General features: G+C 42.5%; 1 protein-coding gene across 1 annotated transcript in view; it reads right to left on the bottom strand.

Moving 5' to 3' along the window:
• Positions 1-22,803, bottom strand: part of GLI2 (GLI family zinc finger 2) — a 259,722-nt gene that overhangs the window by 176,918 nt on the left and 60,001 nt on the right. The window lies entirely within an intron of this gene.

Below are 22,803 nucleotides of genomic sequence, written 5' to 3'. Positions count from 1 at the left end.
TCTTGTTTTATGGATGGAATGCACACTTGGATCTCTTTGAGGATACCAAGAAAGGGCTATTTTTCTTTCTTTCTTTCTTTCTTTTTTGTGTGTGCTTTAAGTTTACAGCTCAAGTTAGTTTCTCATATAAAAATGTATACACACATTGTTATGTGACCCTAGTTGCTAACCCTATGACAGCACACTCCTCCTTTCCAATCTGGATTTCCTGTGTCCATTCAACCAGCTCCTCTCCTTTTCTACCTTCTCATCTCATCTCCTGACAGGAGCTGCCCATTTAGTCTCATGAACTAAGAAGCACACTCTTCAGGAGTATCACTTTTATGTCTTCTAGTCCAGTCTAATCTTTGTCTGAAGAGTTGGCTTCAGGAAAGGTTTTAGTTCTGGGTTAACAGAGAGTCTGGGGGCTATGTTTTCTGGGGTTCCTCCAGTCTCAGTCAGACCATTAAGTCTGATCTTTTTGCTAGAATTTGAGTCCTGCACCTCACTTTTCTCCTGTTCCGTCAGGGACCCTCTCTTGTGTTCCGAAAGGGCTATTTTTGGCTTATATTTTCATCTCTCCTAGAATTCTCTTTTTTCTAGGACCATATTTTGTCTCTTCTTTATGTTGCTGTTGCTCTTTCACATGACATCCTTTATTAGTATCCTTTCTTCAGATGCCAAATAAGCCTTGGATAGCCATTCATATTCAAATATGAGAAACTAGAAACCTGGGTTAAAGTTCTGCATAGTTGAGTAAGGCTTGTCCAACTATGGCTTCAGCTATCACACTGGGACACCTGTAAATCCCAGGGTACATAAGACTTGGCTCTGGGGGCTAACACCCTGAGTTAGTTTAGTTTCTTTACAGAAGAATCCAATTATCATTATCATTCTCATAATCACAACCATGCCATAAAAGATAAACACCTGGATATCAATCATTCTACATAGGGGTATCAAGGGGAAGAGAGAAGCCAACCCTCATTTAACCTTAAAGCAACTTACACCAATACCTGGTTGGGAATGCAGGCCCGTCAGCACCACACAAAGGCAGGGATGCTGCCCAGTTCTTTGGATATGGCACCCCAGCATTCCTCACCCTTTCTCCCTCTCCCCGCAAATGAAAGTGTCAATCTCTGAGTTTCCAGGCCTGTCCACATAAGGTGCAGCCCAAGGCCCACATCTTGTTTCCCCCAGTCCCCAAATCATCAGTGTGGGTGGCCTTCTTGACAGAGAAGCAGCTATTTTTAGTGGAAATACAGAACTGCCACCATTTTCATGGAAAAGGAGCCAAGAAGATGTCTGTCTTTTCCCAATTCCTCCCTCCCCAATATCCCCCTCCTATGAGATCCTTCCACAAAAATTGCCAAGAATAAGATGAACAATGAAAAACAGACCTAAGTTTTCTTCCCTGTCCTAAACACTCTGTCTCCACCAAAATAAAGAGAAAGGCTGGGAGAGGGGCATGAACCCAGGACAGAGTCAAGATGCCCAGATGAGGGGCTAGAGTTGCGTCAACACATTGTGACCCTCACTGCGCTGGATGTTAGTCTCCTTGTCTGATAAGGTAAGGGGTGGGGCTTCATAACTGCAAACACTACAAAATTCTTCACTTTTGTTCCAGCCAGCTGCTCTCAAGTTGATTCCTACTCATGGTGACCCCATGTGTGTCAGAGTAGAACTGTGTTCCACAGAGTTTTCAATGGCTGAGTTTTCAGGGTGCCACTGGGTAAACTCCAACCTTTCAGTTAGCAGCCGAGTATGTTACCATTTGCACTACCCAGGGAAGCCCCCAAGTTCTAGCTGGGTCCAAACCCACAGACAGAGCAGGGGCCTCCTGCCTCTTCTGCTACCCCTACCTAAGGGCTCTTCCAACCAGGTGATTCAGTGACTCCCACCTGGAAGCCAAGGAAAGCTTTCTTTCCAAGTTCAGAGCTAGGAGCATTCAAAGCCCTTGCTCAGGTGTGTGAGTCGCTGCCTGACAAGCTCCATCAAGATGCAGCCTGTATTATTCATGCTGTCTCCCTCTCCCCCAAGGCTTCTGAGAGCCCGTCAATGCAGCACACTTGTAAGTGCTGCTCTGAGCACTGCCTCAGCCTAAGCGCCTGCCATGAATAAAAGATAAACAAGAACACCGTGTGGGGACAATGACATCTGCTATCCCCGCCCCCTCTCCTTCAGATCCCCCCCTTTAAAGCCACATGTGGTGGGGGAGGGGTTGGCAGGGACCCAGCTGTATTCTGAGCCTCCACTGATTCCTGGCCTCAGCTGTATTAAATCAACTCCCTCGCTCCAAACAGGAACGCCCACCCCTGCCCCCCACACAGCCAAGGCAGGAACATCTGAGAACCAGAACTTTCCATCTCACTCAGGGCTGGCAAGCACAAACACGGACATACCACCACCTTATCATCAACCTCACAATCAAAGCTCTGGGGCTCGGCAGGCCCAGGGACAGAAACCACCGCTTCCTTTATGGCCCCTCTCTGGAACCCCAAGAAGAACCCTGCTGCCCTGGATGCCTGATGGCCATCTGTCCCCTTCTTGGCCATCTTCTCTTCCTCCAGATCCTTGGACAAAGAGTCCTGGGGGTCAAGGGATCTCCTGGGAGGGGGGCAGGGGGGCAGCATTGTTCCCCAGGGATGCATTATGACTGTTGGGGGCCCTGGGCACTTTTGCCTTTGTGGGTCCCTTCCTCCACAACATATATGAGAAATTATTTTAACAACTGCTTTGGTATAATGATAAATAGAATTAAGTCTTCAGGGCTGGATTATATTAATTTTTTTCTTCTGATTAAAAAATAAACCTTCCAGTGAGACCCTGCCATATGGTGGCATTGTGCCTACTGCACCTAATGGTGAAGGAGACCCTGCTCTTGACTCTTTTGCCCAGGACCGCCCCAGTTTTAGGAGTCCCTGGGAGTGCAGTTAAGGGCTGTAGCTGTAACTGAAAGGTTGGTGGTTCGAACCCAAGCAGAAGCACCTTAGATGGAAAGCCTGGCCATCTGCTTCTGGAAGGTCGGAACCACGAAAATCCTATGGAGCAGTCCTACTCTGCACACATGGGGTCGCCCTGAGTCAGAATCAACTCCATGGCAGCTGTTACTGCTATCCCAGTTTTAAAACTGCACACATCCAAGGAACCCATTCAGGTCGGGGCATATCCAGGTTCGTTACCCAACCTACCCCTTCCTATTTTGGGTTCAGAGCCCCCCAGAAACATGGACAGCCAGGACAGTATAATCATCACAGCTCCCAGACTCTGAGTGGGCTGAGTGTTAGGATTTTGCTAAGAGCTGGAGAGATGCAGCTAAAACTCATACTTGCCTCTAAGGCATCAGGCACGCAGGTTAGAATCAAAACAAACACATGCTGAGCACCCGTGCACATTCTGGGCTGGAGATAGGGTCCCCTGACCTGCTTGGAGTACACGGACCCTTCCACCCTCAGAGAGGCTCAGAGATGCAGCTATGAATACGAATGTTATAGATGAGGAAAGTGTGTCTCAGAGAGGCCAAACAACTCGCCATGCTCCACGGGCTGGAAGCGGAAGGGCTGAGGGCCAAGCCTGGGCCAACCCAGCTTCAAAGCCTGGGCCAGGGCTTCTGCTAGGGTCAGGCTCTCCATGGAGGAATCTCAACACTGCTACTATTTCTGCCTCTTGAGCTCAGACAATATGATGACCTGAAACATGGTGGGGTAGGACAAGGGCCTTGGCATGACCAAGGGGTGGGGGCAGGCAACAGCCAGGGGAGATGCTGGCCCCCAGCCCCAAGGGTGCCCTGCAGAACATGCACGCTGTCAGCCACCTGGAGGCCAAGACTGAGCAGCGGCATGGAAACACTTGGAGACTTTAAAAAAATATATATCCAGCAATCCTGATCAAAATTCTAACAGCATTCTTTACAGAAATGGAAAAACAAATCCTCAATGTTATATGGAAAGACAAGAGACTATGAACAGCCAAAGCAATTTTGAAGAAAAACAAAGTAGGAGACCTCACACTTCCTGACTTCAAAACATATTACACAGCTACAGTAATCAAAACAGCCTGGTAAAGTTTTAATGATAGACATAAAAAAAAAAAAAAAAAAAAAAGACATATAGACCAATGGAATAGAACTAAAAACCCAGAAATAAATCCAAACATCTATGGTCAATTGATTTTTGACAAAAGAGCCAAATCCATTCAATGAGAAAGGAACAGTCTCTTCAACAAATAATGCTGGAAAAATTGGATTTCCACATGCAGAAATAAAACAAGATTGATACTTTAGCCATGCACAAAAAAATGAATCAAAGATCTAAATGTTAAATCTAAAACCATAAAGTCCTTGGAAAAAAGTATAGGAGCAAAGCTTTGGGACCTAACTTTCTTCAAAGATAGATTATCAAATACAACGACGAATGTGCAAGCAACAGAAAACAAAACAGGTAACTGGGACCTCACAAAAGTTAAATACTTAAGTTCATCAAAAGACTGTCAAAAGAGTAAAGAGACAACCTACAGACTGGGAAAAAAATCTTTGGAAACTATATAACCGATAAGGGTCTAATATCTAAAACACATAGAAAACTTCTACGACTTAACAACAAAAAGACAAATAACCCAATCAAAAAATGGACAAAGGACAAGAACAGACACCAAAGAGGATATTCAAATGGGCAACAGACACATGAAAAGATGCTCAAAGTCATTAGCCATCAGAGAAATGCAAATCAAAGCCACACTGAGATACCATTTCACTCCCACTAGGACAGCACTGGGGTTTGAGGATGGCTAAGGAGCCCTGGTGGCACAGGGGTTAAGAGCTCGGCTGCTAACTAAAAGGTCAGCAGTTCAAATCCACCAACCACTCCTTGGAAACCCTATGAGGCAGTTCTTCTCTGTCCTGTAGGGTCACTATGTGTTAGAACCAGCTCAGTGTTAACAAGTTTTAGGATGGCTAAGATTTAAAAAAAAAAAACACAGAAAATAACAAGTGTTGGAGGGGGTATTGGAGGGGATGTGGAGAAATTATAACCCTCATCCATTGCTGGTGGGAATGCAAAATGGTACAACCATTGTGGGAAACGGTCTAGGAGTTCCTCAAAAAACTAGAGGTGGATCTGCCATAACCCATTGCCATCAACTTGAGTCTGACTCATAGTGACCCTATAGGACAGAAAAGAACTGCCTCATAGGGTTTCCAAGGAGCACCCGGTGGATTCAAACTGCCGACCTTTTGGTTAGCAGCCATAGCTTTTAACCACTATGCCACCAGGGTTCCCAGATCTGCCATATGACCCAGCAATTCCACTCCTAGTTATATACTCTAGGGATCTAATAGGACTGACAACAAATAGACCTGTGTTCATTGTAGCACTATTCGCAATAACAAAAATATGGAAACAACCTAGGTGCCCATCAACAGATGAATGGATAAGCAGAATGGTGAACACACATACAATGGAATACTACTCAGTGAACAAGAAAAACGAGTTCCTGGAACATCATACAATGTGGATGAACCTGGAGGACATTATGTTGAGTGAAATAATCAATCACAAAAAAAACAATATTGTATGTTCTCACTTCTATGAAGTAACATGACTAGATAAATACACAGAAACTCATGTTCACTCATGGTTACCAGGGGCAGGGAGGAGAGGAGGAAATGCTCCCTAGGCAGTAGCTACTTTTGTTTACAGAAATGGGAAAAACCAAAAACCAAACTCGTTGCCATTGAGTTGATTCCGACTCATAGCAACCCTATGGGACAGAGTAGAACTGCCCCATAGGGTTCCCAAGGAGCACCTGGTGGATTCAAACTACTGACCTTTGGGTTAGCAGCCAAACTCTTAACCACTGGGTCACCAGAGCTTCAAGATGGCACCAAATATGGGTGAAGTTTGCACAGCATGACTGATGTAACTGATGTCAATAAGTCAAAAAGGATGAATGGGCAAATGCTAGGTTGTGTATGGTTTTATAACAATAACAACAACCAAAAAAGGGGGTGCGGCTACAGATGCTGATATTAATTGGACATAAACAATCACCTTATGAGATTAGTTCTCTTCGTTGGGAGCTTAAGGCCATGGTCTTGGGGGACAATTCAGTCAATTGGCGTAATATAGTTCTCAAAGTTTATGTTAGGATGAGTAGTGAATGGGGTCTTAAAAGCTTATAAGCAACCATCTAAGACACAACTGTTGGTCTTCATTCGTCTGAAACAAAAGAGAAAGAAAGAAACTCAAGAATCAGAGAAGGGGCTACACTACAGGACTTTCTACATGAACCACTGCCTCCTCCACCTTGAGACCAGAAGAACTAGATGGTGCCCAGCTACCACTACTGAACATTCTGATCAGGAACACAATAGATGAATCCTGCAAAAAAGGGGGGAAAATGTGGAATGGAACTTCAATTCTTAAAGAATCCTGACATACTGGACTTACTGAGGCTGGAAGAGTCCCTGAGGCTATGGCCCTGAGTTGTTCTTCAAACCTTCCACTGAAACTATCCCCTGAAGTCACTTTTAAACTAAGTAATAACATTTGAGCCCAAAAAGTAAAGATTGTTACCCTTGATATTGTATTTTATAAATATACGTACATGACCAAAGTGTCAACAGCTGTTTTAAAGCATAGATGAGAAGGTTGCGGGGCAGGAAGTTTAAGTTAATGGGAGTGAAACAACTAGAACAGAAATAACAAGAATGTTGACGCAATTACAAGAATGTAACCAACGTCACTGATCATTATGTCTAGAAACTTGCGGAATGGGATTAGGTTTTACTGTCCACATTTTCACCAAAATTAAATTACATTAAAAAAAAAAAAAAATACAGATCCAGGGCTATTCCCAAACCCAGCGAATCAGGGGTGAGGCCAGGGAGGGTTTTTATAAACCCTGAGCAGCCAGAAGCCAAGAGTCCAGAATTCAGCCTTTCTCTCTCCAGACGGGTGCAGGGTGGACAGTCCAGACACCAGGATCACATCCACATTTTCACTGGCTCTCTCTGGAAACCCAGAGGAATGGCTCAAGTGAGGGGTTTTCAGGGAAGATGGATGGGAGGCCAGCCCTCAAGAAGGAAGCAGAGTAGCCGGTAGGGGAGAAATTAAATTGTGCACACGCTGCTCAAATGACAGCAACCGAGCAGGGGTGGTCCATACTTGGGGCCCAGCCAGTGAGATGTCCAAGCTGACCTGGGGAGAGAGAGTCACTCAACGAACACCATCTGAACAATCAGCCAGACCAAACCCTGGCTTGGTCTCTAGCCAGCTGTGAGACCTCCAAGAGATAATCTCCCCAGGCTTCAGTCTTCACATCTGTAAGATGGAGAGGGTGGCTCTGAGGATCAAATGAGCTAGCCTGTAATATTCAGCCCGGGGCCAGACAATTAGGAAAGACTCATCCATATTATCTATAATACTGCTATACAAATTCTGGCACAATGCCTGGAACATAATAATATTTACAAAGGGAATGGTTTACCACGGAAACCCTCAGTATCCACGCAGACACCGCAGGCATCGCCCATTCCGTGATTCAAATCAGCTAACTGAAGGCGCAAAGCGTCAGGCAATCCCCAAGTTCATTACCACCAGAATCGGCCAAGTCAGCACAAGAAGCCAAGGTGGCTCCTGACTGCCGTGCAATTTCCTTTCCAGTTCTCCCAGGGAGCTCTGTTCCAGCCCAAGGCCACCCAAGACTGGGTGCGGTGTCTGAGAATGAGACTGGAGGCAGCCGACAAGGGCCAGCTGGCAGCCACTGTGAGCAAGCGCTGGGCAGAAGGTCTGGGCCCTGGGGCGGGGGGAGGGGGGCGTTCCTGGGCCTCTGCTGCATCAGGAAAGTGCCTGTCCTTGTCTCGGGGTTTGAGAGAAAGCTGCCTCTACTTGTGAGGATGGAACACAATTGCCTGGGCTTGGGGCACGGCTGATTTCTCCAGTTCTGAGTCAGAGTGACAATGTTCCTTCCTCTGGCAGCTGCGACCACCTTCAATTCAGCCAGAGCTGCCCTGGCTTTAGGAGCCCTCCCACCTGTCCGCGGTGAGAGAAGAGCCACAGTAAAATGCCAGCACTGTTTGGGTTTCCAAAGCACCTCTTTCATACCTTGTCCCACATGCTCCCCTGCCCAGCTATGAAGGGGACACGTGCAGTGGGGAACATGAGGCTGAGAAGGCAACGTGCTGCTCACCTGGGCTCACGTCAACTCACAGGTGAGGCCTTCTTTTCATGACACCACATGGCCGAGGAGGCACCAGGGACTGTCCCAACCCAACTGGCTCGTGAAGGTTTGGGGTTTGCTATGATGGGGTATCCCAGAAGACAAGTGCCTCTAGGAATGCAGATTACAACATGAAATACCTTACCCACTTTGTCTTGGTGGCCGAAGGCACAAATGGAAACCACAATCTCCAGGGAAAAGAACATTCATTTCCTTTCCAACTAGATCAGGACATTTTGGAGCAGGGAGGAACCTTTGAGAAATCACAGCCCAACCCTCCCATTTTATAGATGGGAAAGATTAGGCTCAGAGCAAGAGAGGGCCTTGCTCCAAGCTACTCTTGCTGTTCCCTGGCCAGCATTCTACCACTGCACTTGGTACTGAAGCACCCCAAAAGGTTGGAGGTCATCCAAGCAGAACAGGTGTCTCAGCCCACCTCCCTGCCTCCCCCTCCCCCGCCTCCCACAAAGACACACGAAATAAGGTTGATACCCAAGTAGGCCTAAGTTTTCTGCAAATTCAGTCCAATGTCATTTTTCCATTAGACTAGTGGTCAGCAAACTCCAGCCCAAGGGCCGAAAACAGGCCACCGCTTGTTTGACTGGAACACAGCTCCCCTTGTTCGTCTACACAGGGTCTATGGCTGCTTTTCTACAATGGCAGAAGTGAGTAGCTTCAGCAAAGACTAAAACATATGTGGTGCCATCAGCTAATGTGCTCAGCTGCTGACCAAAAGGTTGGCAGTAGAGTACAACCAGAGGTACCTGGGAAGAAAGGCCTGGTGATCTACTTCCAAAACACCAGCAATTAAAAACTCTATGAAGCCTTACTGGCCTGACAGAGAGTGGAGAAACCCCGAGATCCTGGCCCCTGGACACCCTTTTAGCTCAGTAGTGAAGTCACTCCTGAGGTTCACCCTTCAGCCAAAGATTAGACAGGCCCATAAAACAAAAGGAGACTAACGGAGCACACCACCCCCGAGGGCAAGGACCAGAAGGCAGGAGGGGACAGGAAAGCTGGTAATAGGGAACCCAAGGTTGAGAAGGGAGCATGTTGAAATGTCATGGGGTTGTTAACCAATGTCATAAAACAATACGTGTACTAATTGTTTAATGAGAAGCTAGTTTGTTCTGTAAACCTTCATCTAAAGTACAATTTAGAAGAAGTCTATGAAGCAGTTTTACTCAGATACCATGGGGTCACCATGAGTCGGAGTGAACTTGAAGTTGACAACTGGTATAATATGCCCTTTGATCCTTTACAATTCAGGGTGGGGAGCAAGTGTCAAGCACACCTTGCCAGGAGTGTGACATCAGAGAGGACCCGACCGCCACGTAACAGACAGGGAAGCAGGCTCATAAAGAGGGAGGAACCTGCATGAGCTTACCCCCAGGCTCCGGCAGAGCCACACTCCTGCCTACGCCAAAGGCACTCTGACACTCAGGTACAGGCAAGAGTCCCAGAGTCACCACCGCACCGTCACTGCACTGTGCTGAGCCCACCACGAGTAAGGGCATTCCTTTTCTTTCTCAAATGTTTTCACGGATGAAATGGGGGAACATAACATCCTGAAATGGCTTCTCTTCACCCTTGTAGTCACATTTGGAATCGTATTGACAACAAGATGTGGAAAGGACATTCGTAAAAGTGCAGGCAGATCCCAGTCCAAACCCTTTCAACCCCTGTGGCTCGAGTCAGTCCCAACTTCTAGGTTCCAGTGTGCTTTGGGTAATCACCACACAGGGCTCGATGCTCTACCATGCACCCGTGGCCTAGAAGCCTGGGTGAGAATCCTGGATGTCCATCTAGTAGCTGTGGGGCCTTGGGCAAGTTACTGCACCCCCTGAGCCCAGGCACTCTGACTGTAAAGTTGGGATACTATAGAGTTGTTGGGAGAGCAGCCCTGTAAAGAGTTAGAAGAGGAATAAGGCCTGGTCCATAACAGGGGCTCAAATAGCAGCTATCATTCCATGTCACTGCATTCTGGAATATGAGAATGAAAACCAGAACTTTATCAAAAGGTATGCTCCAGTATTCAAAGTAGATTACTACTAAAAAGTCTTCCCTCATCCTTGGTCAAAAATGAAGGCGCTACCTCTTCACCCATCTGTCAGTTTGTTGTATGGCGGTGGCTTGCATCTTACTATGCTATTGGAAGCTATGCCACCAGTATTTCAAATACCAGCAGGGTCACCCATGGTGGACAGGTTTCAGTGGAGCTTCCAGACTAAGACTGAGTAGGAAAAAAGGCCTAGAGATCTACTTGAGAAAATTAGCCAACGAAAACACCTTGCATCACAACAGAGTACTGTCTGATATCATGGTGGAAGATGAGGCCCCTAGGTTGGGAGGCATTACCCAATGGCTGCAACAATGGACTCAAACACGCCAATCATCATGAAGATGGCGCAGGACTGGGAAATGTTTTATTACATTTTACATAGGATCACTACGAGTTGGAGCCCACCCAATGGCAATAAACAACAGCTCCTTAAAAACATTACCTTGAGTGAGATAAGTTAGTCACAAAAGGACGAATACTGTATGATCCCACTTATAAGAAGTATCAAATGTGTACCGACTAAAGGTCATCAGTGATGGGAGGGAAGGGGAAAGGGGAGTCGCTGCTGAGGGACCACTGTGTTTCTGTTAAGAGTGAGGGAACAATATGGAGACAGACACTGGTGATGGTGGGACGACATGCTGAACGTAGCTCATGTCACTGAACTGCCCATGTAAAAACTGTTAAAACAACAAATGCTTAATTGATTCACGATACCACAAAAAAAGAAAGTTCTACCAAATTTGAGGCTCCCATGATTTTAGTGGTATCATATGTATCATCTTTAATTTGGGAAACCAACTTTTACAACCCGATTAATGATTCCTCAACCAGAGCTCTACCTGGACCATTGATGGTCTCATGAAGCTGTTTTCAAGGGATGGTGTAATTTATTAAACAATTAGAAACCCTAATTTGAATTAATTTGGAGATGGCTCAGTAAAACTGACAGAACTATTTTCCCGTGCTGTTTAATAACTGAAATTTAGTGGAAGGATAAGTATTCGTTCATTCATTCATTCATTCAGAAAATACACTTGCATATTTGTGGATGAAGGTCTTAGGAACATTCCTATAGCTATGGGTTCAGCCCATAGGAAGCCCAAGACACCAAGGCCTGGTCACCCACCTGAGCAGCCTTGATATGGAACATTCGTTATTAGTTCAGAATGTCAGAAGCTCTTGGTAAGCTGTATTCTATATAATACAGATATGCTCTCAAATATACGAAGCAGCTCTGCACAAGATGATTTCTTAAGCCATTGTTGGAAACCGCAGAACACTGGAAATTTAAATATTCGTCATTGGCAGACTCTTTAAATAAACTATGGTCTGTCCCTGTAATGGATACCAAAGAGCCGTAAAAACGAATGAAGATGCGCTTCTGGTACTAATATGGATGAATTTCCAAGATACATTGTCAAGCAAACAAAGCAAGATGCTGACAACTGCATTAAAAACATATATATCTCTGTGTGTATAAATTTATAGATATGTACATGTATACTGGGTTTTTATAAATATTCACAAATATATGTGTTTTTTACGTGTGTACATCTAGAATATCTCGGAAAGAACATGTGAGAAACTTGTAACATCAGTTGCCTCCAGAGAGGAGAACCAGTTTACTGCCCAGGAGACAAGGTTGGGAGGGAGAGTTTTCACCATATGTCCTTTAAAACTATCAAATTTTGAATCATGTGTTACTCTAGATAAGATAATAAATGAAAACTTAACAAAAAGCCAAATATCTCAAACTGTCCCTGCTAATAGAACTAAGTAGGGGGAGGGAGCTAAATTAGTCTTTCTCAGACCACACCCCCAGCAGCACAGCAGCACTGCCACCAATAACTGACATGCACACGCACACAAATATATACACACACATACATATACACAAATATATATACACACACAGGCGCGCACAAATATATATACACACACAAATATATATATACACATACATGCACACACACACATATATACATACACACATGCACACAGATACACCCATGCACACATATACACACACACACAGGCACACACACATATCCACGCATACATAGACACATGTACACACTGTCTCCCTCCCTCCTTCCCTCCGCCTCTCCTGCCCAGCTGGATCTGGCTCATCTGTCGCTGCCTCCCTCTCTGCTGAGGACCTGGAGACTCCAGCACGCCCCTCTGTTGCACGCTTCCTACATTCTGGTCTGCATAGGCATTCTGTGGACAGCCTCTCCCCTCTACCCCTGGCCAGGCCGTGAAGCAAGTCCAGTTCTTCATGGGCTTCCCAGCACCTGCATACCAAAGGCAATGAAGAAATGTTTTAAACAGTGCGTAGCACAGTACCTGGCCGTCAAGTCAATTTAGATTCATAGCGACCCTACAGGACAGAGCAGAACTGCCCCATAGGGTTTCCAAGGAGTGGCTGCTGGATTCAAGCTGCCAACGTTTTGGTTAGCTTGAATCCTGCACCACTGCACCACCAGGGCTCCTGGCACATGGCAGACCCTGAGTAAATATTGTTTAAATGAATGAAGACAAAGAGAAAACTCAAGAAGTAATAACTAAGATGCCAGAACTCCTAACATTGTAGGAAACTTGGCCTTAAGCCTCAGAATTCTGTGTCCAGGAGGGATTCGGTACTGCAAAAATAACACTTAACAGGGTGAGGATGCACTTGCGGACGGCCAAGCAGCCTGCAAAGATGACATAGACAGGCAGTGTCAGGGATGGGCCTGCAATGGGTAAAAACGGTCCCTCCCCACTCCCTTCACCAGGCCAACCTTATAATCCCCAAACACTGTTCCTTTAGTATAAAGTATAAAGTATATGAGCCTTGGCCTCCAACCAGGAAGGCTGAGTAGCTAGAGACTTAGCCTGTGGATTTTGGAAAAAGGCACACGCCGAGGATTTCCTCCCCTGAAAACCAATCCACTTCATGAGTCTTTTGCCTGGAGTGGATGATAATTACAGCTCTTTTCCAAAATATGGGTTTCCTTCCCCACCAACGTCATTTTCTACCTTGGATTTTGCATGTGAAAAACAACAGCATAGTGATATCCAGTTTCAGCAACATGGCTGACAAGGTAAACTAAAAGCCCTCCAGCTCAATAAAACTGACTAGCATTTTCTTATAGATTAGATATAGATAGATAGATAGATGATGGACAGACAGACAGATAGACAGACAAACAGAGACAGATGATAGCACAGATAGACTGACAGAGACAGATGATGATAGATAGACAGACGGAGACAGATAGATGATAGGTAGGTAGACAGGTAGATAGACACAGACAGACAGATAGATAGATAAACCAACCAAAACCAAACCCAGTGCCGTCTAGTCAATTCTGACTCATAGTGACTCTATAGGACAGAGTAGAACTGCCCCATAGAGTTTCCAAGAAGCGCTTGGCGGATTCAAACTGCCGACCCATTGGTTAGCAGCTGTAGCACTTAACCACTATGCCACCAGGGTTTCCAGATAGATAGATACATATAGCTAAGTTGGCAGGAAAAGAGGAGAAGCCGCCTGGGGACAGAAAATAGGGGGGGACCTGGGGGCCAAATCTGGAGCAGGTGAGCTGATGTTGGGGCTTCCTGGGGGAGGGGAACCTGGTGGTGGATGTTTTGGTGACCACACAGGGAGCAGACAGGAGGCCTGGAGCCCTTGAGAGATTAAGAGTAGAACTAAGACCCCATGTGTCGTCAAGACCTTTAGAGGACTGCATGTTGATAAAAAGCTGGCTGCCCTTCCACACCTACCAGCACAGGGACACCCAAGAATGCATACACCTCTGCCTGGGAAGCTGGAGGCGGATTTTAAAACATCTCCCCTGACAGTCTGTAATCACATGCTTGCTTGATCTCATTGGGTGACAGTTCAAATTTAAAGTTTTCATGTGGTCAAGGAACCCCCAAGCAGACTTCACATCTATGCTACTCTGGAAGAACCTGGCAGGTCATACAGAAAATCACTTTGGAGGGAGAGGGCCTCAACTGAGGCCACACAGGTTTCCTACAGGTAAGTCTCTACTCAGGATCAGAAATTACAAAATGCTCACACAGACACAACCATGAGCAAGAGTTAGCTGGTACAACAGGAAGCATACCCAAGTCAGCTTAAGAGAGAATTAGCGAAAACATAACAGGAAGATAAGAAAAATGGACAATGTAACAAAGAGTTGAAGAGACACAGAGGAAGAATGAGAAAGTTCAACATATACACAACAGTAGAAGTTGAGAATAGAGAGAATAGAGGAAAGGCCAGGTTTTAAGAGATAAGGGATGAAAATTTTCCCAAACCGAAAAAAAAAAAAAAAAACATGGATTCTAAGATTTTACATACATATATTTTAAAATGCTATACAAAATGAAGGAGCACTTAGATATACACTGACATTAGGAAGAGTGGAAAAGAAGGAGTCTGGAAATCAATCACCTAGGTGTCCGACTCAAGGAGTCAGACAAATAACACTAGAGCAAACTCAGAGAAGAAAGAATAAGGGTATAATGACAATACGAGAAGAAATAAATGAAATAGAAAGCAAACAAGAAAGAGAATCCACCAACTCTCAAGTCAGATCTTTGAAAGGAGTAACAACGCAGATAAACTTCTGTGATGGCTAATGAAGAAACAGAGAAGGCACAAATGAACAGCGACAGGGAGGGAAAAAAGAACTTAACTACAACCACTGCTGCTAAATTTGAAAACTGGAGAAATGAATACATAGATGACTCAAAGAAAATGAACTCTGGGATGATCTCTAAAGGTTAAAAAAAATTAATTTCTCACTAAAATAACTACGATAAAAAATAATTCTAAAAAAACAGAAAACAATAGGTGTTGGCAAGGACGTGGAGAAAACCCATCCATCGCTGGTGGGAATGCAAAATGGTGCAGCCACTGTGGAAAATAGTTTGGAGATTCCTCAAAAAGTTGAATATAGAACTACCATATGACCCAGCAATCCCACTCCTAGGTATATACCCAAAAGAAGTGAAAGCGGGAATGCAAACAGAAACCTGTACACCAATGTTCATTGCAGCCCTGTTTACAATAGCCAAAAGGTGGAAACAACCTAAATGTTCGTTAACAGATGAATGGATAAACAGTGTGGTATATACATATAATAGAATATTACTCAGCCATAAAGAGAAATGAAGTCCTGATGCACGCCACAACGTGGATAAAACTTTAAAACATCATATTGAATTAAATACTAAGTCAGATGGAAAATGACAAATACAATACGATCTTGCTTACATGAAATACTAAATAGACAAAACCAAAGCTTATTGGTGGTTACCAGGAGTGGAAGGAAGGGGGGGGGGGCTACCAAGTAAGAGGGCATTGAGTTTATGCTAATGGTGGTGGAATAATTTGGAAAAAGAGAGTGATAATAACTACACAACATGAAGAATGTAATCAGTGTTACTGAAAAATACATGCAAAATTTGTTGAATTGGCAAAGGTTTTCCTACGTATATTTTACCACAACTGAAAAAAAAAAAAACTGAATTAGTAACTTAAAACAAAAGAAACTCTACCAAGCAAACAAACAAAACCCAGTTTTGCAGTCAGGCAGTTTTGCAGTCTGGATTTTTCCAAACTTTCAAGGAATGGATAATCCTTAATTTATTGTACAAATGGAAGATTACTGAAAAAAGAGGAGTATTTCTTAGCACACGTTATGAGGATAATTTATCCCAATAGGAGTTTAAAGAAGAAATTTTTATGACTGCCTCAATATTTGCAGAAAAGCACTGATAATATTTGACAGCCATTCACAATTAGGGAGTTTTACCAAAACAGGAACAAAAAGAAACTTTTAAAGCCTAATGGAAGAACTCTACCAAAAAATACAACTAAAAGACTGTTCTTATGGGAAAACTTCCAAATTATTCTCTTCGAAGTCAGGAACAAGAAAAGGATGCCCACTCACCAAGCTTCCATTCAACAATGGACTGAAAATTCTACAGTTGAGCTGTCCAGTCAAATAACCACTTACCACATGCAGCTACTGGGCACATGACATGTGGCCAGTCCGAATTGAAGGCTTGGTGTGGACACAATGAACATATAATAGTCTCCATCACTGTCACATTGATTACGTGTTAAGATCTTAATATTTAGATACACTGGGTTAAATAAGACATGTTATTAAGATGATTTTCACCTATTTCTTTTTACCTATTCAAATATAGCTCCTAGAAAACTTAAAATTAAACAGATGGTATGCATTATATTTCTATTGAACAGCACCATTTTAGACAGTACAATAAGATGCAAAAAAAGAAATAAAACATATAAGAATTGGAAAAGAAAAAGCTTTCATAATTTGTAAACAATATGAGTATCTAAACTAATTAGCAATCAGCAAGACCGCTGGAAACAGGATCAACATAAAAAAATCCATTACATCACTATACACCAGCAATAAAGAATTAGAAACTGTAATTTTCACTAATATATATACCATTTAAAACTGTAACAAAAACTATATTTAGGAATAAATTTAAGAAAAAAATGTGTTATGACCTTTATGACAATAATTATAAAACTTAAATACATAAAAGAAGTACTAAATAAAGGGGAGAAAAGATCACAATCATGGGTGAGAAAACTCAACACAACAAAAATAGCATTCTGCCTCAAATTAATCCATAAATTCAATTCAATTCCGATTAAAGTCCCAACAGATTTTCATGAGATCTAAAGAACTGATCCTTAAGTTTTCATGGTAGAACAAGGGACACATGAAGAATCACAACAATTTGAAACAGGAAAAAATAAGGGGGGTTCACACTATCAAACATTCACACTTAATACTAAGCAATAGTAAATAAGACAGAGGGACACAGCATAAGGAGAAGCAGGCCACTGGGACAGAAGAGAAAGCCCAGGAACAGACACTCATACATAAGAAAGCTAATATTTGACAGCTTTGGCATTAAAAATATCAGTGGGTATTACAAGAACTTGAGAAATAGTTTAACCTGAGAAGAAAACATTCTTTCGTGGTTACAAGAAGGGGGAGGAGGGAGAGTGGGAGAGGGGCATTCACTAATTAGATAGTAGATAAGAACTACTTTAGGTGAAGGGAAAGACAGCACACAATACAGGGGAGGTCAGCACAATTGGACTAAACCAAAAGCAAGAAGGTTCCTGACTAAACTGAATGCTTCGAAGGCCAGCGTAGCAGGGGCAGGGGTCTGGGGACCATGGTTTCAGGGGACATTTAAGTCAATTGGCATAATAAAATCTATTAAGAAAACATTCTGCATCCCACTTTGAAGAGTGGTGTCTGGGGTCTTAAACGCTAGCAAGCAGCCATCTAAGATGCATCAATTGGTCTCAACCCACCTGGATCATAGGAAAATGAAGAACACCAAGGACACAAGGCGATTACGAGCCCAAGAGACAGATAGCGCTACATGAACCAGAGACTACATCATCCTGAGACCAGAAGAACTAGATGGTGCCTGGCTACAACCAATGACTGCCCTGACAGGGAACACAACAGAGAACCCCTGAGGGAGCAGGAGAGCAGTGGGATGCAAACCCCAAATTCTCATAAGACCAGACTTAATGGTCTGACTGAGACTGGAAGGACCCCAGTGGTCATGGCCCCCAGACCTTCTGTTGGCCCAGGACAGGAGCCATTCCCGAAGCCAACTCTTCAGACATGGGTTGGACTGGACAATGGGCTGGAGAGGGATGCTGGTGAGGAGTGAGCTTCTTGGATCAGGTGGACACTTGAGACTATGTTGGCATCTCCTGCCTAGAGGGGAGATGAGAGGGTGGAGGGGGTTAGAAGATGGCAAAATGGACATGAAAAGAGAGAGTGGAGGGAGAGAGCAGTCTGTCTCATTAGCGGGAGAGTAATTGGGAGTGTGTAGCAAGGTATATATGGGTTTTTGTGTGAGAGGCTGACTCGATTTGTAAACTTTCCGTTAAAGCACAATAAAAATTATTCAAAAAAAATATCAGTGGGGAAATGCAGTCACTGGCACAGGACAAGTGGATACTCATATAGAAAAATTACATAAAACTTGATCTCTACATGATGCCAAAGAGAAAATTCAATTCCAGATAAATTTTTTAAAACTTTATGCAAATTACAATTTTTAACTTTTTATAGGAAAATGCAGAATCTCTTTATGACCTCAAGACAGGAAAGGAACTCTTAAACAAGACACAAGTAAGACAAACCATAAAGGAAAAGAATGATACACTAGACTACATTAGAATGTACAATTTTTGAACCAATAAAGCTGACCATAAAGATAATAGGCAACAAGAGACTGGAAGAAACTGTTTATGACACATCTAAAAAAATCAATGATTAGGATCTCTTTAAAAACTTACTAAGAAAAAGGCAAACAGGCAATAGAAAACAAAGCTGAACACAGGCAACTCAGAGGAGAAGAAACCCAAAGGACCAATACACAAATGAGGAGAATGCAAACTAAAATAAGATCTCATTCATGCTTATTAAACTGGCAAAAAATTTCAAGTCTAATAATATCAAGAGTTGCATGAAGAATGGGGGTAAATCTGTCCAACCACTTTGGAGAGCAATTATAATTGTAGTGTTGGTGAAGATTACTGAATACACTGTGGACTCCCAACACAACCAAAAATCAGTCTTAGAAGAAACACAATCAGAATGTTCCTTAGATGCAAAGACTCTGACTTGCTTACTTTGGACACGTCATCAGGAATGACCAATCACTAAAAAAAGGACATCATGTTTGTTAAAGTAGAAGGTTAACAAAAACAAGGGAAACTCTCCATGAGATGGACTGACGCAATGGACTCAAACATACCAACGATTATAAAGATGGCACAGGACCAGTCAACATTTTGTTCTGTTATTAGTAAGCTCGCTCTAAATCAGAGCAGACTCCACACAACTGACACCAACAACAATAAAGCTGAAAGTGTGCATACCTTACTTTTGTTGTACTTAGGCGTGGTTGTGTCGATTTCAACTCACTGCAACCCCATGTGACAGAGTAGAACTGCTCCATAGGGTTTTCTTGGCTATAATCTTTACGGAAGCAGAAGGCCAGGTCTTTCTCACACAGAGCCACTGGGTGGTTCAGACCACTGACCTTTAGGTTAGCAGCTGGGCGCTTAACTATTTGTGCCACCAGGGCTCCTTGTGTGCAGGCCCTACAACTCAGCAATTCTACTCTTGTGTATACACTGGTGCTCGGGCTTTGAAACCACTGTGATGTCACACATATAAAGAACTACTTCTCACAACACAACACAGTGTGCCTGTCTGTGTGCATGCACACAAACACCAAGTAAAAGTTTAACAAAACAGGCCCTCTACCATTTACAATGCACTGAGCTATTTTCTATTTCATCTTTTTAAGTGCTGTTTGTTACCCACAAAACTGAACTCATAATTCCTTGCTCTAAAGCGAAGCCCTGGTGGTACAGTGGTTAAGAGCTAGGCTGCCAACCAAAATGTTGGCAGTTCAAATCCACTATCTGCTCCTTGGAAACCCTATGGGGCAGTTCTACTCTGTCTTATATGGTTGCTATGACCCGACGGCAATGGATTTGGTTTTGGTTTTTGCCATAAAGTACATGCAGAAGAGACAATGTCCAACATAATCCACGACCACAATGTTGGCAAAAAAAAAAAAGAACTGTAAACAACCTAAATAACCTCAACAAGAGAGCAGATAAATGTGCTGTGGAATATTCATAGGATAGAGTCATATACAGAGCTTTCAATGAGCAAATCAGAGCTCTAGGTGGTGACATGGATACATTCAAAAAAGATAATATTGTGCATAGAATACACACACACAGAGTAAGATAACATTTTAATCGACTTTTGAAAACACGCTGTATAGGTATGTACATATATAAAACCTGAAACCAAATCTGTTGCTATCCAATCAATTCTGACTCATACAGACCCTACAGAAAAGGGTAGAACTTCCCTGAAGGGTTTCAAGGCAGTAAAACTTTAAGCAGACTACTAAATCTTTCGCCCACAGAGTGGCTGGTGGGTTTGAACCACTGACCTTCCAGTTAGCAGCCACGCTCTTAACCACCATGCCATGAGGGCTCGTTTGTACATACATAGTAAAAATGTAAAACATGCCTGACGAATTCATAGAGGCAGAAAGTAGAAGGGTGGTTACCAAGAGCTGAAGGGAAGGTAGAATAGGGAGTAATTGTTTAATTGGCACAAAAGTTTCGGTTTGGGATAAAGAAAAAGTTCTGGAAATACTTGTGATGGTTATACAACATGGTGAATATAGTTACTGTCACTGAAGTGTACACTTAAAAATAGCTAAAATGGTAATTTTATGTTATGTGTATTTTACAACAAAAACAAAATATGCCAGAGGATGATAAACATGAAATTCTGCACCCTGGCTCTCTCTGGGAAGGATAGGGGAAGGACACATAGGGATCTAAGTCAAAGGGGAGGGTAATAGGATTGGTCTTGCCCAACGGGTAATATTCTATCACCAGCATCATTCAGACAATTGACAGCCACAGTAATAATAAAAAAGAACTGATAAAAGAAAAATAGAAGAGTAGGCAAATAACACAAATTGGAAATGAGATGGAGGACATTATAACAGACTCAACTGAAATAAAAAGGGTCATAACACATTACTATGAAAAACTATACTCCAACAAATTTGAAAACCTAGAGAAAATAGACAAATTTCTTGAAAAATATTCCCTACCCAAACTAACACAAGCTGAAGTTGAAAATCTGAACAGACACATAACAAGAGATTGAAAAGGTAATAATAAAAAAATAAAAACTCCCTCCTAAAAAAAAGCCCTGACCTAGATGATTCACTGGAGAATTCTACCAAACATTCAGAGAACAGCTCACACCAGTATACCTCAAACTATTTCAGAACATACAAAAGGAAAGGATACTTCCAAATTCTTTCTATGAAGCCAGCATAAACCTAATACCAAAACCAGGCAAAGACACCACAAAAAAAGAAAATTACAGACGAATATCTCTCATGCGTATAGATGCAAAAATCCTCAACAAAATTCTAGCCAATAGAATTCAGCATCATATCAAAAAAATAATACACCATGACCAAAAGGGATTCATACCAGATAAGCAAGGGTGGTTCAACATTAGAAAATCAATCAACGTAATCCACCACATAAATAAATCACACGATCATCTCAATTAACCCAGAAAAGGCATTCAACAAAGTCCAACACCGATTCCTAATAAAAACTCTCAATAAAATATGTATAGAAGGGAAATTCCTCAACATAATAAAGTACATCTATACAAAACTGACAGCCAACATCAGTCTTAATGAAGAGGCTGAAAACGTTCCCCTTGAGAACAGGAACGAGACAAGGATGACCTTTATCTCCACTTCTATATAACATTGTGCTGGAAGTCCTAGCTAGAGCAATAAGGCAAGAAAAAAAAAAATAAAGAATATCCAAATTGGTAAGGAAGAAGTAAAACTGTCCCTATTTGTGGATGATATGATGGTTTTTTCGTTTTTTGTTTTTTTTTTATGATACTATACTTTTTTTTTTATACATAGAAAACCCAAAATACTCCACAAGAAAACTACAGGAACTAATAGCAAGATTCAGCAGAATGCAAGATAAACATACAAAAATCAGTTGGATTCCCACACACCAAAAAAGAGAACTATGAAAAGGAAATCAGGAAAATAATACCATATATAATAGCCCCTAAAAAGATAAAATACTTATGAATAAATCCAACCAGAGATGTAAAAGACATATACAGAGACAATTACAACACTACTATAAGAAACCAAAAGAGAACTACATAAATGGAAAAACATGCTCATGGACAGGTAGACTTAACATTGTGAAAATGACAATTCTACCCAAAGCAATCTAAAACACAATGCAATCCCAAGCCAAATACCAACAACATTCTATAAAGAGATGGAAAAACTAATCATTAACTTTATATGAAAAGGGAAGACAACCTAAATAAGTAAAGCATTATTGAAGAAGAATAAAATAGGAGGACTTGCACTACCTGACCTCAGGGCCTACTATACAGCTACAGTAGTCAAAACAGCCTGGTACTGGCACAATGACAAATAGGTTAACCAATGGAACAGAATCAAGAAACTAGACCTAAATCCATCCGCCTATGGTCACCTGATCCTTGACAAAGGCCCAAAGTCCATCGAATGGGGAAAATACAGTCTTTTTAACAAATGATGCTGGCAAAACTGGATGTCCCTCTGCAAAAAAATGAAACAGGACTCATACCTCACACCATACACAAAAACTAATTCAAAATGGATCAAAGACCTAAATAAAAACAAAAAACTATAAAGACATAGAAGAAAAAAATAGGGTCAATGCTAAAGACCCTAATACACGGCATTTAACAGGATACAAACCATAACTAACAATACACAAATACCAAAAGAATAACAAGACGTCATGCATTGAATTGTGTCTTCCAAAAATATGTGTATCACACAGAGAATATCTGATGGAGCAGGAAAAAAGTGGG

The sequence above is a fragment of the Loxodonta africana genome, chromosome 6, assembly GCF_030014295.1.
Source record: "Loxodonta africana isolate mLoxAfr1 chromosome 6, mLoxAfr1.hap2, whole genome shotgun sequence".
NCBI lineage: Eukaryota > Metazoa > Chordata > Mammalia > Proboscidea > Elephantidae > Loxodonta > Loxodonta africana.
Note: the sequence above shows the minus strand (reverse complement) of the source record. Positions and strands in the feature narration are given on the sequence as shown.